Here is a 13,079-nt window from a genome sequence, read left to right on the forward strand (position 1 = left end):
GCGCTGCACACCCACGATCGCTCTGGCCCTGAGGGCACTGAGGCTCTCAGAGCACTGCAGCCCCGCAGAGAGCGCCGCACACCCGCTGAGGGCGCTGCACACCCGCGGTCCCTCCGGCCCTGAGGGCACTCAGAGCGCTGCACACCCGCTGAGGGCGCTGCACACCCGCGGTCCCTCCAGCCCTGAGGGCAGTCAGAGCGCTGCACACCCGCGGTCTCTCCGGCCCTCAGGGCACCGAGGCCGCCGCAGCCCCTCTGAGGGCACTGAGGGCCCCGCCCTCTGACGCCGCTCGCGCCGCGCCGCCGCCACGGGCGGCCCAGGGGGGCGGGGCTTTCCCAGCTCCTCCCCTCGCCATTGGCCGGAGCCGCCCCGCCCCCTCCCCTCTCCCCGGCGGGCGGGGCCGCGAACGTGCGGCGCGAGCCGTTGCCGGGAACGTGCGGCGCGAGCCGTTCCCGCGGGCGGGGGGCGCGCGCGCAGCCTCGTGGGGAGCTGCACGTAACCAGGGCGGGCACGCGCCGTTCCCGCCAAGGCCCCGGGGAGCGGGAAAGGGAGCGGGAGAGAGGGGGAGCCCTGAGGGGAGATCCGGGGAGGTTTTGGGAATGGCCGTCATGATTGATTGGGAATGGCCACCGTGATGGGGAATGGCCGTCATGATTGTTTGGGAATGGCCACCGTGATTGGGAATGGCTGTCATGATTGATTTGGAATGGCCACCGTGATGGGGAATGGTCACCGTGATGGGGAATGGTCGTCATGATTGTTTGGGAATGGCCACCGTGATTGGGAATGGCCACCATGATGGGGAATGGCCACGGTGATGGGGAATGGTCGTCATGATTGATTGGGAATGGCCACCGTGATTGGGAATGGCCACCGTGATGGGGAATGGCCGTCATGATTGATTGGGAATGGCCACCGTGATTGGGAATGGCCACCGTGATTGGGAATGACCGTCATGATTGATTTGGAATGGCCACCGTGATTGGGAATGGCCACCGTGATTGGGAATGACCGTCCTGATTGTTTGGGAATGGCCGCTCTGACTGGGAGATCATGGGAGTGTGAGGGGTGTCCATGTTTGTGAGGGGAGATCATGGAGGAGATGAGGAGAGGTCATGGAAGATGAGGGGAGATCATGGAGGAGATGAGGGGTGTCCATGAGGGGAGATCATGGAGGAAGATAAGGTGTGTTCCTGAGTGGAGATGGTGGAGGAGATGAGAGGAGATAATGGAGGAGATGAGAGGTGTCCATGAGGAGAGATCATGGAGGAACATGAGGAACATAAGAGGTCTCCATGAAGGGAGGAAGATGAGAGGTGTCCATGAGGGGAGATCATGGAGGAGATGGAGGGGGTGTCCATGAGGGGAGATCATGGAGGAGATGAGAGGTGTCCATGAGGGGAGATCATGGAGGAAGATGAGGGGAGATCATGGAGGAAGATGAGAGGTGGCCATGAGGGGAGATCATGGAGGAAGATGAGAGGTGTCCCTGAGGGGAGATCATGGAGGAAGATGAGGGGAGATCATGGAGGAGATGAGGGGCAGCCATGAGGGGAGATCATGGAGGAGATGAGGGGTGTCCATGAGGAGAGATCATGGAGGAACATGAGGAACATAAGAGGTCTCCATGAGGGGAGGAAGATGAGGGGTGTCCCTGAGGGGAGATGATGGAGGAGATGAGGAGAGATCATGAGGAGATGAGAGGTGTCCATGAGGAGAGATCATGGAGGAGATGACGGCAGCCATGAGGGGAGATCATGGAGGAAGATGAGAGGTGTTCATGAGGGGAGATCATGGAGGAGATGAGAGGTGTCCATGAGGGGAGATCATGGAGGAGATGAGAGGTGTCCATGGGGGGAGATCATGGAGGAGATGAGGGGAGATCATGGAGGAAGATGAGAGGTGTCCATGAGGGGAGATCATGGAGAAGATGAGGGGAGATCATGGAGGAAGATGAGGGGAGATCATGGAGGAAGATGAGGGGCACCGCAGTGCTGGTTTGGAATATTTCTTCTCAGGTGTGGCAGCAGAACCTGCTGCCTCCCAAGGTGAGATCTCAAGGTGATCCATTTCACAGGCACCTCCTCTGCCTATTTAATAACTCAAATTAAAAATTAAATTAAAATTTTCATTTTAATTTTCATTCCAGCACCTAACGACTGAGAAACCAAAGCCTGAGGAGCTTGGGAGGAAATTCAGGAGCGTTTCTGGAAATAGAAGATTTTTTTTCTCCTGTTTGAGTGCACTGGAGAAGGTATTTGATTTAAAAATTTAAAAAGAAAAATACAGACTTTTGTGAAATGACATCGAATTTCATCTTTTAAATCACAACTGGGTTGAAACCCCTTTTTTTATCTCGAAGGAAAAAGGGAGTAAAATCCCACTTTTTGGGGGTTTGTGTAAATTCCTTGGTGGTAAAAATAAACATTTTTATTTTATTTTTATTTTTATTTTATTTTTCTCTTAGGGCCCGGTGTTTGTACAGCAGCTCTGCCTTAAGGGGCTGGAAAAGGGAAAAACACCAAAATTAGGGATTTTTTGTCATGGTGACAAAAAGCTGAAGGGGTTGAAGGGGGGGGAAAAACAACACCCCGAAGTCAAATAAACCCCAAAAGGAACATTTCTTGGGAATGGGGGAATTCCTTGGGAAAGGGATCACGGGGATCCAGATCCCTTGGGAATGGGGGAATTCCTTGGGAAAGGGATCACAGGGATCCAGATCCCTTGGGAATGGGGGAATTCCTTGGGAAAGGGATCACAGGGATCCAAATCCCTTGGGAATGGGGGAATTCCTTGGGAAAGGGATCACAGGGATCCAGATCCCTTGGGAATGGGGGAATTCCTTGGGAAAGGGATTGTGGGGACCCCAATCCCTTGGAAAAGAGGTTCAGGACAATCTGAAGTCCTTGGGAAAGAGGTGCAGGAGGATCCCAATCCCTTGGGAAAGGGATCATGAGGACCCCAATCCCCTGGGAAAGAGGTGCAGGAAGATACAAATCCCTTGGGAAAGAGGTTCAGGAAGATCCTAAATCCTTGGGAAAGGGATCACAAGGACCCAAATCCTTGGGAAAGGGATCATGAGGATCCCAATCCCTTGGGAAAGGGGTGCAGGAGAAGGGGGTGGAAACTCCCAGCCCCGCACAGATAGAAAAGCCCAAATTTAACCCATCGTTAAACCCAGGGCTTTTCAAACCTCAAAAAGCCACACAGGAAGTGACAAAACAATGGGAAAAGGAACAGCGGGAAAAGGAACAGCGGGAAAAGGAACAGTGGGAAAAGGAACAGCGGGAAAAGGACGGGAAGAAGGAGAAGGAGTGGGAGGACAAGGGAGAGAAGGAGGAGAAGGAGGAGAAGGAGAAGGAGAAGGAGAAGGAGAAGGAGGAGAAGGAGAAGGAGAAGGAGAAGGAGAAGGAGAAGGAGAAGGAGAAAAGGAGAAGGAGAAGGAGAAGGAGAAGGAGAAGGAGAAGGAGAAGGAGAAGGAGAAGGAGAAGGAGAAGGAGAAGGAGAAGGAGAAGGAGAAGGAGAAGGAGAAGGAGAAGGAGAAGGAGAAGGAAGGGGAGGACAAGGGGGAGAAGGAGAAGAAGGAGGAGGAGAAGGGGGAGAAGGAGAAGAGGGGGTGAAGAAGAAGGAGGAGAAGGAGAAGAAAAGGAGAAAAGGAGAAGGACAAGGGGGAGAAGAAGTACAAGAGGGGGAGAATGAGAAGGAAGAGGAGGAGGACGATGGGGAGAAGAAGGAAGAGGGGGAGAAGGAAGGGGATAAGGAGAAGGAAGAGGAGGACGATGGGGAGAAGGAAGAGGAGGAGAAGGAAGGGGATAAGGAGAAGGAAGAGGAGGACGATGGGGAGAAGGAAGAGGACGATGGGGAGAAGGTGAAGGAGGCCCCGCGGCAGCCCCGGGCCAGGGGCGGAGCCAATGCGCAGGAAGGGGCGGAGCACAGGGGGAGTTTCTTTACAGCAGCCCAGCCCCGGGAGCTTTAACCCGGCCAGGGGAGCACCGAGCGAGCGCTCGGCTGCGTCAGTGTGTCCCCTTGTGTCCCCTTGTGTCCCCTTGTGTCCTCTTGTGTCCCCTGGTGTCCCCTTGTGTCCCCTTGTGTCCCCTTGTGTCCCTTTGTGTCCCCTGGTGTCCCCTCTTGTGTCCCCTTGTGTCCCCTTGTGTCCTCTTGTGTCCCCTTGTGTCCCCTCTTGTGTCCTCGTGTGTCCCCTTGTGTCCCCTGGTGTCCCTTCATGTCCCCTGGTGTCCCCTTGTGTCCCTTCTTATGTCCCCTTGTGTCCCCTTGTGTCCCCTTGTGTCCCCTTGTGTCCCCTTGTGTCCCCTGGTGTCCCCTTGTGTCCCTTCATGTCCTGTGGTGTCCCCTTGTGCCTCCTTCTGCCTCCTCCTCCTGCAAATGGCACGTCCCAAATGAGAAATCCCAAATGGGAAATCCCAAATGGAACATCCCAAATGGGAAATCCCAAATGGGAAATCCCAAATGGGAAATCCCAAATGGAACATCCCAAATGGGAAATCCCAAATGGGAAATCCCAAATGGAACATCCCAAATGGGAAATCCCAAATGGGAAATCCCAAATGGAACATCCCAAATGGAACATCCCAAAATGGAACATCCCAAATGGGAAATCCCAAATGGGAAATCCCAAATGGAACATCCCAAATGGAACATCCCAAATGGGAAATCCCAAATGGAACATCCCAAATGGGAAATCCCAAATGGGAAATCCCAAATGGAACATCCCAAATGGAACATCCCAAATGGAACATCCCAAATGGGAAATCCCAAATGGAACATCCCAAATGAGAAATCCCAAATGGGAAATCCCAAATGGAACATCCCAAATGGAACATCCCAAATGGGAAATCCCGAATGGGAAATCCCAAATGGGAAATCCCAAATGAGAAATCCCAAATGGAACATCCCAAATGGGAAATCCCAAATGGGAAATCCCAAATGGAACATCCCAAATGGGAAATCCCGAATGGGAAATCCCAAATGGGAAATCCCAAATGGAACATCCCAAATGGGAAATCCCAAATGGAACATCCCAAATGGGAAATCCCAAATGGGAAATCCCAAATGGAACATCCCAAATGGGAAATCCCAAATGGAACATCCCAAATGGAACATCCCAAATGGGGAATCCCAAATGGAACATCCCAAATGGAACATCCCAAATGGGACATCCCAAATGGGAAATCCCAAATGGAAAATCCCAAATGGGAAATCCCAAATGGAAAATCCCAAATGGGAAATCCCAAATGGGAAATCCCAAATGGGAAATCCCTAATGGAACATCCCAAATGGAACATCCCGGGAATGGAACATCCCAAATGTGAAATCCCAAATGGAACATCCCAAATGGGAAATCCCAAATGTGAAATCCCAAATGGGACATCCCAAATGGGACATCCCAAATGGAACATCCCAAATGGGAAATCCCAAATGGAACATCCCAAATGGGAAATCCCAAATGGGACATCCCAAATGAGAAATCCCAAATGGAACATCCCAAATGGGAAATCCCGAATGGGAAATCCCAAATGGAACATCCCAAATGGGAAATCCCAAATGGGAAGTCCCAAATGGGACATCCCAAATGGAACATCCCAAATGGGAAATCCCAAATGGGAAATCCCAAATGGGAAATCCCAAATGGGAAATCCCAAATGGAACATCCCGGGAATGGAACATCCCAAATGGAACATCCCGGGAATGGCAGATCCCAAGGAATGTCTGGGATTTTCCAGCAGTGACAAACCAGAGACGGGGCGGAGGCCACCGGCATTCCCTGGGAACAGGGGATTCCCTGGGAATGGGGATTCCCTTGGAATGGGAGATTCCCTGGGAATGGGGGATTTCCTGGGAATGGGGGATTTCCTGGAAATGGGGATTCCCTGGGAATGGGGGTTCTATGGCAATGGAGGATTTCGTGGGAATGGGGGATTCCCTGGGATTAGGGATTCCCTGGGAACAGGGGTTCTATGGGAATGGGGGATTCCCTGGGAATGTGGGTTCCATGGGAATGGGGATTCCCTTGGAATGAGGATTCCCTGGGAATGTGGGTTCTATGGGAATGGGGGATTTCCTGGGAATGGGGGATTTCCTGGAAATGGGGATTCCCTGGGAATGGGGATTCCTTGGGAATGGGGGATTTCCTGGGAATAAGGGTTCCCTGGGAATGTGGGTTCTATGGGAATGGGGATTCCCTGAGAATGGGGGATTTCCTGGGATTGGGGGAATTCCCTGGGAATGGGGATTCCCTGGGAATGTGGGTTCTATGGGAATGGGGGCTCCTTTGGAATGGGGATTCCCTGGGAATGGGGATTCCTTTGGAATGGGGATTCCCTGGGAATGGGGGATTCCCTGGGAACAGGGGTTCTATGGGAATGGGGATTCCTTTGGAATGGGGATTCCCTGGGAATGGGGGCTCCATGGGAATGGGGATTCTTTGGGAATGGGGATTCCCTTGGAATGGGGATTCCCTGAGAATGGGGGATTTCCTGGGAATGGGGATTCCCTGGGAATGGGGATTCCCTGGGAATGGGGATTCCCTGGGAATGGGGGATTCCCTGGGAACAGGGGTTCTATGGGAATGGGGATTCCTTTGGAATGGGGATTCCCTTGGAATGGGGATTCCCTGGGAATGGGGATTCCCTGGGAATGGGGGTTCTATGGGAATGGGGATTCTTTGGGAATGGGGGCTCCATGGGAACGGGGATTCTTTGGGAATGGGGATTCCCTTGGAATGGGGATTCCCTGGGAATGTGGGTTCCATGGGAATGGGGATTCCCTGGGAATGGGGGTTCTATGGGAATGGGGATTCTTTGGGAATGGGGATTCCCTTGGAATGGGGATTCCCTGAGAATGGGGGTTCCATGGGAATGGGGGATTTCTTGGGAATGGGGATTCCCTTGGAATGGCACTTCCTTGGGAACAGGGGATTCCTTTTCCCTCCTTTTTTCCATCTTTTCCCTCACTTTTCCCTCTCCTTTCCCTCCTTTTCCCTCATTTTTCCCTCCTTTCTCTTCCTCTTTTCCCACCTTTTCCCCCTTCTTTATTCCTCCTTTTCCCTCCTTTTTTCCTTCCCTTTTCCCTCCCTTTCCCTCGTTTCTCCCTCATTTTTCCCTCATTTTTCCCTCCCTTCCCCTCCTTTTTTCCTTCCTTTTTTCCTCCTTTTCCCTCCTTTTCCCTCCTTATTTTCCCTCTCGTTTTCCCTACTTTTCCCTCATTTTTCCCTCCCTTCCCCCTCCCCTTTCCCCCCCTTTTTCCCCTCCTTTTTTCCTCCTTTTTTCCTCTTTTTCCCTCATTTTTCCCTCCTTTCCCTTCCTTTTTTCCCACCTTTTCCCCTCCTTTTTTTCCATCCCTTTTCCCTCCCTTTCCCTTATTTTTTCCTCATTTTCCCTTCATTTTTCCCTCTCTTTCCCTCATTTTTCCCTCCCTTCCCCCTCCCTTTTTCCTCCTTTTTTCCTCCTTTTCCCTCCTTTTTCCCTCCCTTCCCCTCTCCTTTTCCCTCCTTCTTTTCCGCCTCCTTTTCCCTTCCTTTTCCTCCTTTTCCCTCCTTTTTCCCTCATTTTCCCCTCCCTTTTCCAGCTCCTTTTCCCTTCTTTTTCCCGCCTTTTTTTCTTCCCTTTTCCCTCCCTTTCCCTCATTTTTTTCTCATTTTCCCTTCATTTTTCCCTCCCTTCCCCCTCCCCTTTTCCCTCCCTTTTCCCACCTTTTTCCCTCCTTTTCCCTTCCTTTCCCCTCTCCTTCTCCCTCCTTCTTTTCCTCCTCCTTTTCCCTCCTTTTCCCTCCTTTTCCCTCCTTTTCCAGCTCCTTTTCCCTGTTTTCCCTCCCTTTTCCCACCTTTTTCCATCCCTTTTCCCTCCCTTTTCCCTCCTTTTCCCTCATTTTTTCTCTCATTTTTCCCTCCCTTCCCCCTTCCCTTTTCCCTCCCTTTCCCTCATTTTTCCCTCATTTTTCCCTTATTTTCCCTCCTTTCCCCCTCCCCTTTTTCCTCCTTTTTTCCTCCTTTTTCCCTCATTTTTACCTCCCTTTCCCCTCTCCTTCTCCCTCCTTCTTTTCCCCTCTCCTTTTCCCTCCCTTTCCCTCCTTTTCCCTCCTTTTCCCTCCTGTTTTCCCTCCCTTTTCCCTCCTTTTCCCTCCTTTTCCCTCCTTTTCCCTCCTTTTCCCTCCTGTTTTCCCTCCCTTTCCCCACTTTTTTTTCTTCCCTTTTCCCTCCCTTTCCCTCATTTTTCCCTCATTTTTCCCTTATTTTCCCTCCTTTCCCCCTCCCCTTTTCCCGACCTTTTTCCTCCTTTTTTTCTCCTTTTTCCCTCATTTTTACCTCCCTTTCCCCTCTCCTTCTCCCTCCTTCTTTTCCCTCCCCTTTTCCCTCCTTTTCCCTCCCCTTTTCCCTCCTTTTCCCTCCTTTTCCCTCCTTTTCCAGCTCCTTTTCCCTCCTGTTTTCCCTCCCTTTTTCCTCCCTTTTCCCTCCTTTTCCCTCCTGTTTTCCCTCCCTTTTCCCTCATTTCCCCTCATTTTCCCTCCTGTTTTCCCTCCCTTTTCCCTCGTTTTCCCTCCTTTCCCCTCCTTTTCCAGCTCCTTTTCCCTCCTGTTTTCCCTCCCTTTCCCCACTTTTTTTTCTTCCCTTTTCCCTCCCTTTCCCTCATTTTTCCCTCATTTTTCCCTTATTTTCCCTCCTTTCCCCCTCCCCTTTTCCCAACTTTTTTCCTCCTTTCCCCTCTCCTTCTCCCTCCTCCTTTTCCCCTCCTTTTCCCTCCCCTTTTCCCTCCCTTTTCCCTCCCTTTTCCCTCCCTTTTCCCTCCCTTTTCCCTGTTTTCCCTCCCTTTTCCCTCTGGAATTCCGCTGTCTCTCCCGGCTGTGGCCGCCAGGCCGCGGTGTCCGCCCGCCGCTCCCTCCTTCCCTTCCTCCTCCTCCTCCTCTTCCCGCTTTTCCTTATCCCAAAAAATCCCCAGTCCCGGAATTTCCTGGGAAGGAATTCCGGGATGGGCCCTTCTGGGAATTCCCAAAATCCAAACCCCATCTTCTCCCATCCCAGGAAATTCCCGAGGGGAGAATTCCCAAAATTCCCTCTTTTCTGCGGGCTGAGCCCCTCCGGCTCCGTGGCCTCTCCCAGTTTTCCGTCCTGGAGAATTCCGTGGGAATGTGGGGACAAAAATTCCGGGATTTGGACTTGGAAAAGTCCCACGGATCCGACCTATCCCTGTCCCCCTGGAATTCCCAGATCCCACAGATCTGACATATCCCAATCCCCCTGGAATTCCCAAATCCCACAGATCCGACCTGTCCCAAATCCCATGGATCCAATCTATCCTGATCCCTCTGGAATTCCCAAATCCCATGAATTTGACCAGTCCCAAATCCCAGGGATCCAGCCTATCCCAATCCCTTTGGAATTCCCAAATCCCACGGATCTGATCCCTCCAGAATTCCCAAATTCCACAGATCCGACCTGTCCTGGTCCCTTCAGAATTCCCAAATTCTGTGGATCCGACCTGTCCCAGTCCCTCTGGAATTCCCAAATCCCACAGATCCGACCTGTCCCAAATCCCATGGATCCAATCCCTCTGGAATTCCCAAATCCCACAGATCCAACCTGTCCTGGTCCCTTCAGAATTCCCAAATCCCAGGGATCCAGCCTATCCCAATCCCTCCAGAATTCCCAAATCCCACGGATCTGATCCCTCCAGAATTCCCAAATTCCACAGATCTGACCTGTCCTGGTCCCTTCAGAATTCCCAAATTCTGTGGATCCGACCTGTCCCAGTCCCTCTGGAATTCCCAAATCCCACAGATCCGACCAGTCCCAAATCCCAGGGATCCAGCCTATCCCGGTCCCTCCGGAATTCCCAAATCCCACGGACCCAACCTGTCCCAAATCCCTCTGGAATTCCCAAATCCCAGGGATCCGATCCCTCTGGAATTCCCAAATCCCAGGGATCCAACCTATCCTTGTCCTCTGGAATTCCCGAATCCCACGGATCTGACCTGTCCCCATCCCTCTGGAATTCCCAAACCCCAGGGATCCGATCCCTCTGGAATTCCCAAATCCCACAGATCCAACCTATCCCAATCCCTCTGGAATTCCCGAATCCCACGGATCCGATCTGTCCCTGATCCCTCTGGAATTCCCAAATCCCATGGATTTGACCAGTCCCAAATCCCAGGGATCCAATCCCTCTGGAATTCCCAAACCCCATGGATCAGACCCGTCCCAAATCCCATGGATCCGATCCCTCTGGAATTCCCAAATCCCAGAGATCCAATCCCTCTGGAATTCCCAAATCCCACCCGCCTCATCCCACGGATCCGAGCTGCACGAGAATTCCACGGGAAGCAACATCCCAAAACCCCAAATCCCTGGAATTCCCTCTGGAATTCCCTCTGGAATTAACCCACGCTGGCCCGGAGCCCTCCAGACGCGGGGAAAAAACCGGGAAAATTCCCTTGGATCGGAGTTTTCCACGGATGCCGAGGACGGAACCGGGAAAGGGGAGGGAAAAGGGGGGAAAACCAGGAAAATCCCTTGGAAATCCCAGGGAAGGACAAATGGACGGAATTCCCAGAATTCCTGAGGGGCTGGGAAGTGCCAGAATCTCACCCCAATCCCAAAACTCTGGGAATTTCACCCCAATCCCAAAACTCTGGGAATTTCAGCCCAACCCCAAAATTGTGGGAATTTCACCCCAATTTTGGGAATTCCTCCTCAATTTCAGGAATCTCATCCCAATCCCAAAATCATTGGAATTTCACCCCAATCCCAGAATTCCAGGAATTTCACCCCAATCCCAAAATTTCTGGAATTTAATCCCAATCCCAAAACTGCAGGAATTTCATCCTGATCCCAAAACTCCGGGAATTTCATCCCAATTTTGGGAATTTTACCCCAATCTCAAAACTCTGGGAATCTCACCCCAATCCCAGAATTATTGGAATTTCATCCCAATCCCAAAACTCTGGTAATTTCATCCCAATTTTGGGAATTTCACCCCAATTTTAGGAATTTCATCCCAATCCCAAAATCACAGAAATTTCACCCTGATTTGGGGAACTTCACCCCAATCCCAAAATTGTTTGAATTTCTCCCCGATCCCAAAATTCCAGGAATTTCTCCCCAATTTTAGGAATTTCACCCCAATCCCAAAATCGATGGAATTTCACCCCAATCCCAAAATTGTAGGAATTTCACCCCAATTTTAGGAATTTCACCCCAATTTTAGGAATTTCATCCCAATCCCAAAATTGCAGGAATTTCACCCCAATCCCAAATCTGTAGGAATTTCACCCCAATTTTGGGAAATTTGGGGAATTTCACCCCAATTTTAGGAATTTCATCCCAATTCCAAAATTTTAGGAATCTCACCCCAAACCCAAAATTGTTGGAATTTCACCCCAATCCCAAAACTCTGGGAATTTCACCCCAACCCCAAAATTGTGGGAATTTCACCTCAATTTTAGGAATCTCACCCCAATCCCAAAATCGTTGGAATTTCACCTCAATCCCAAAACTGCAGGAATTTCACCCCAATCCCAAAATTCCGTGAATTTCACCCCAATTCCAGGAATTTCACCTCAATCCCAAAACTCCGGGAATTTCATCCCAATCTCAAAATTCTGGGAATTTCACCCCAATCCCAAAATTCTCCCCAATTTAAGGAATCTCACCCTAATCCAAATTTTTGGAACCTCACCCCAATCCCAAAAATCCCCTCCCAGCCTCTTTTCCCCATCAATTTTCAACCGCCAATCCCAAAAAAAAAAAAATCCGGGAATTCCGCCCCACCCTCCCCTTCCTAAAATCCCTCAAAATCCCAAATTTCCAGCTGGAAAATTCCCGTTTTTCTCCCTCCAAACCCTTGGATCAATCCCATTTTTTTTCCCTTTTCTCCATCCCGTTTCTCCCCCATAAATCCCAGATTTTTTTTTCCCGGGAATTTCCCATTTTTCCCGCCGTTAAATCCCGGGAATTCGGGGACGCAATCAGGTTGTAGAAAGCGTAAACCGATTTATTTTCCGATTCTTTTTTTTTTTGTTGTTGCTATGTACAAGTTTAATGGAGAAATCTTGGAAACAAAAAACAAATCCCAAAATAAATAAAATAAATAAAAATCGGGATTATCCTGGAATTTTTTTCCCTGTTTTTTTTGCTTTTTCCGGGTTTTTCCCATCGGGATCGTCGCGATTTTTTTTTTTGGGGAATTTTTACCGACGGCGGCGGCGACGGGAACGGGAATTTGGGAATTTTATTTGGGATAAATCGGGAAGGAGGGAACGGTTCCGGTTGGGATTTTCCTCCTTGGGGAAAAACGGGAAAATCCCAAATTTTTTTTTTGGGATTCGGGACGCGACGGGCGCGGAGCGAAGGAGTCGAACCCGGAGCGGTTCCGGGAATTCCCAGGAAAACACTTGGAAAACGGCAACAGCGAAAGGAAAATGAAAGGGGAGTTCAAATAAACGAGGATTTCCGGAATTCTGGGAGATTTTGGGATGCGAACCCCGAAATTCGGGAACGAATCCTGCGGGAAAACGAAATCCTCTCGGGGACGCCGAAAAAATTCTTTGGGAATTTGGGATTTTTTGGGGGTTCTTTTTGGCTCAAAAAAAGAACAAAAAATGCCCCAAAAATCCAAATTTTTTTTATCTTTTTTTTTGGCAAAAATTCCGGGGTTTTTGGGGTTTTTTGGGGTTTTTTCCCAAATTTTGCGTCTGTTTTTCCACGCGCGGATCCTTCCCCGCCCTCCTCGCCTCGGGATGACACCAAAAAAATTCTCTGGGAATTCTGGAGGTTTTTGGGGTTTTTTGGCTCAAAAAAAGAAGAAAAAATGCCCCAAAAATCCAAATTTTTTTTTCTCTTTTTTTTGGAAAAAATTCCGGGGTTTTGGGGTTTTTTTGGGGGATTTTTCCCAAATTTTGCGTCGATTTTTCCGCCCATTCCGCGCAGATCCCTCCCGGCGCCAAAATTTTTCTGGGAATTCGGGATTTTTTGGGGGTTTTTTTTGGCTCAAAAAAAGAACAAAAAATGCCCCAAAAATCCAAATTTTTTTGTCTCTTTTTTGGCAAAAATTCCGGGGTTTTTCCCCAAA

General features: G+C 50.3%; 1 long non-coding RNA gene across 1 annotated transcript; it reads left to right on the plus strand.

Moving 5' to 3' along the window:
* The first annotated feature begins 515 nt into the window (after window positions 1-515).
* LOC147654543 (uncharacterized) lies at window positions 516-2,304 on the plus strand. Its single transcript, XR_015282487.1, has 2 exons — window positions 516-2,048; window positions 2,150-2,304. It is a non-coding gene; the product is annotated as an uncharacterized LOC147654543 (long non-coding RNA).
* Window positions 2,305-13,079: the final 10,775 nt, after the last annotated feature.

This window comes from Cyanistes caeruleus, chromosome 2 (genome assembly GCF_971803275.1).
Source record: "Cyanistes caeruleus chromosome 2, bCyaCae1.hap1.1, whole genome shotgun sequence".
NCBI classification, from domain to species: domain Eukaryota; kingdom Metazoa; phylum Chordata; class Aves; order Passeriformes; family Paridae; genus Cyanistes; species Cyanistes caeruleus.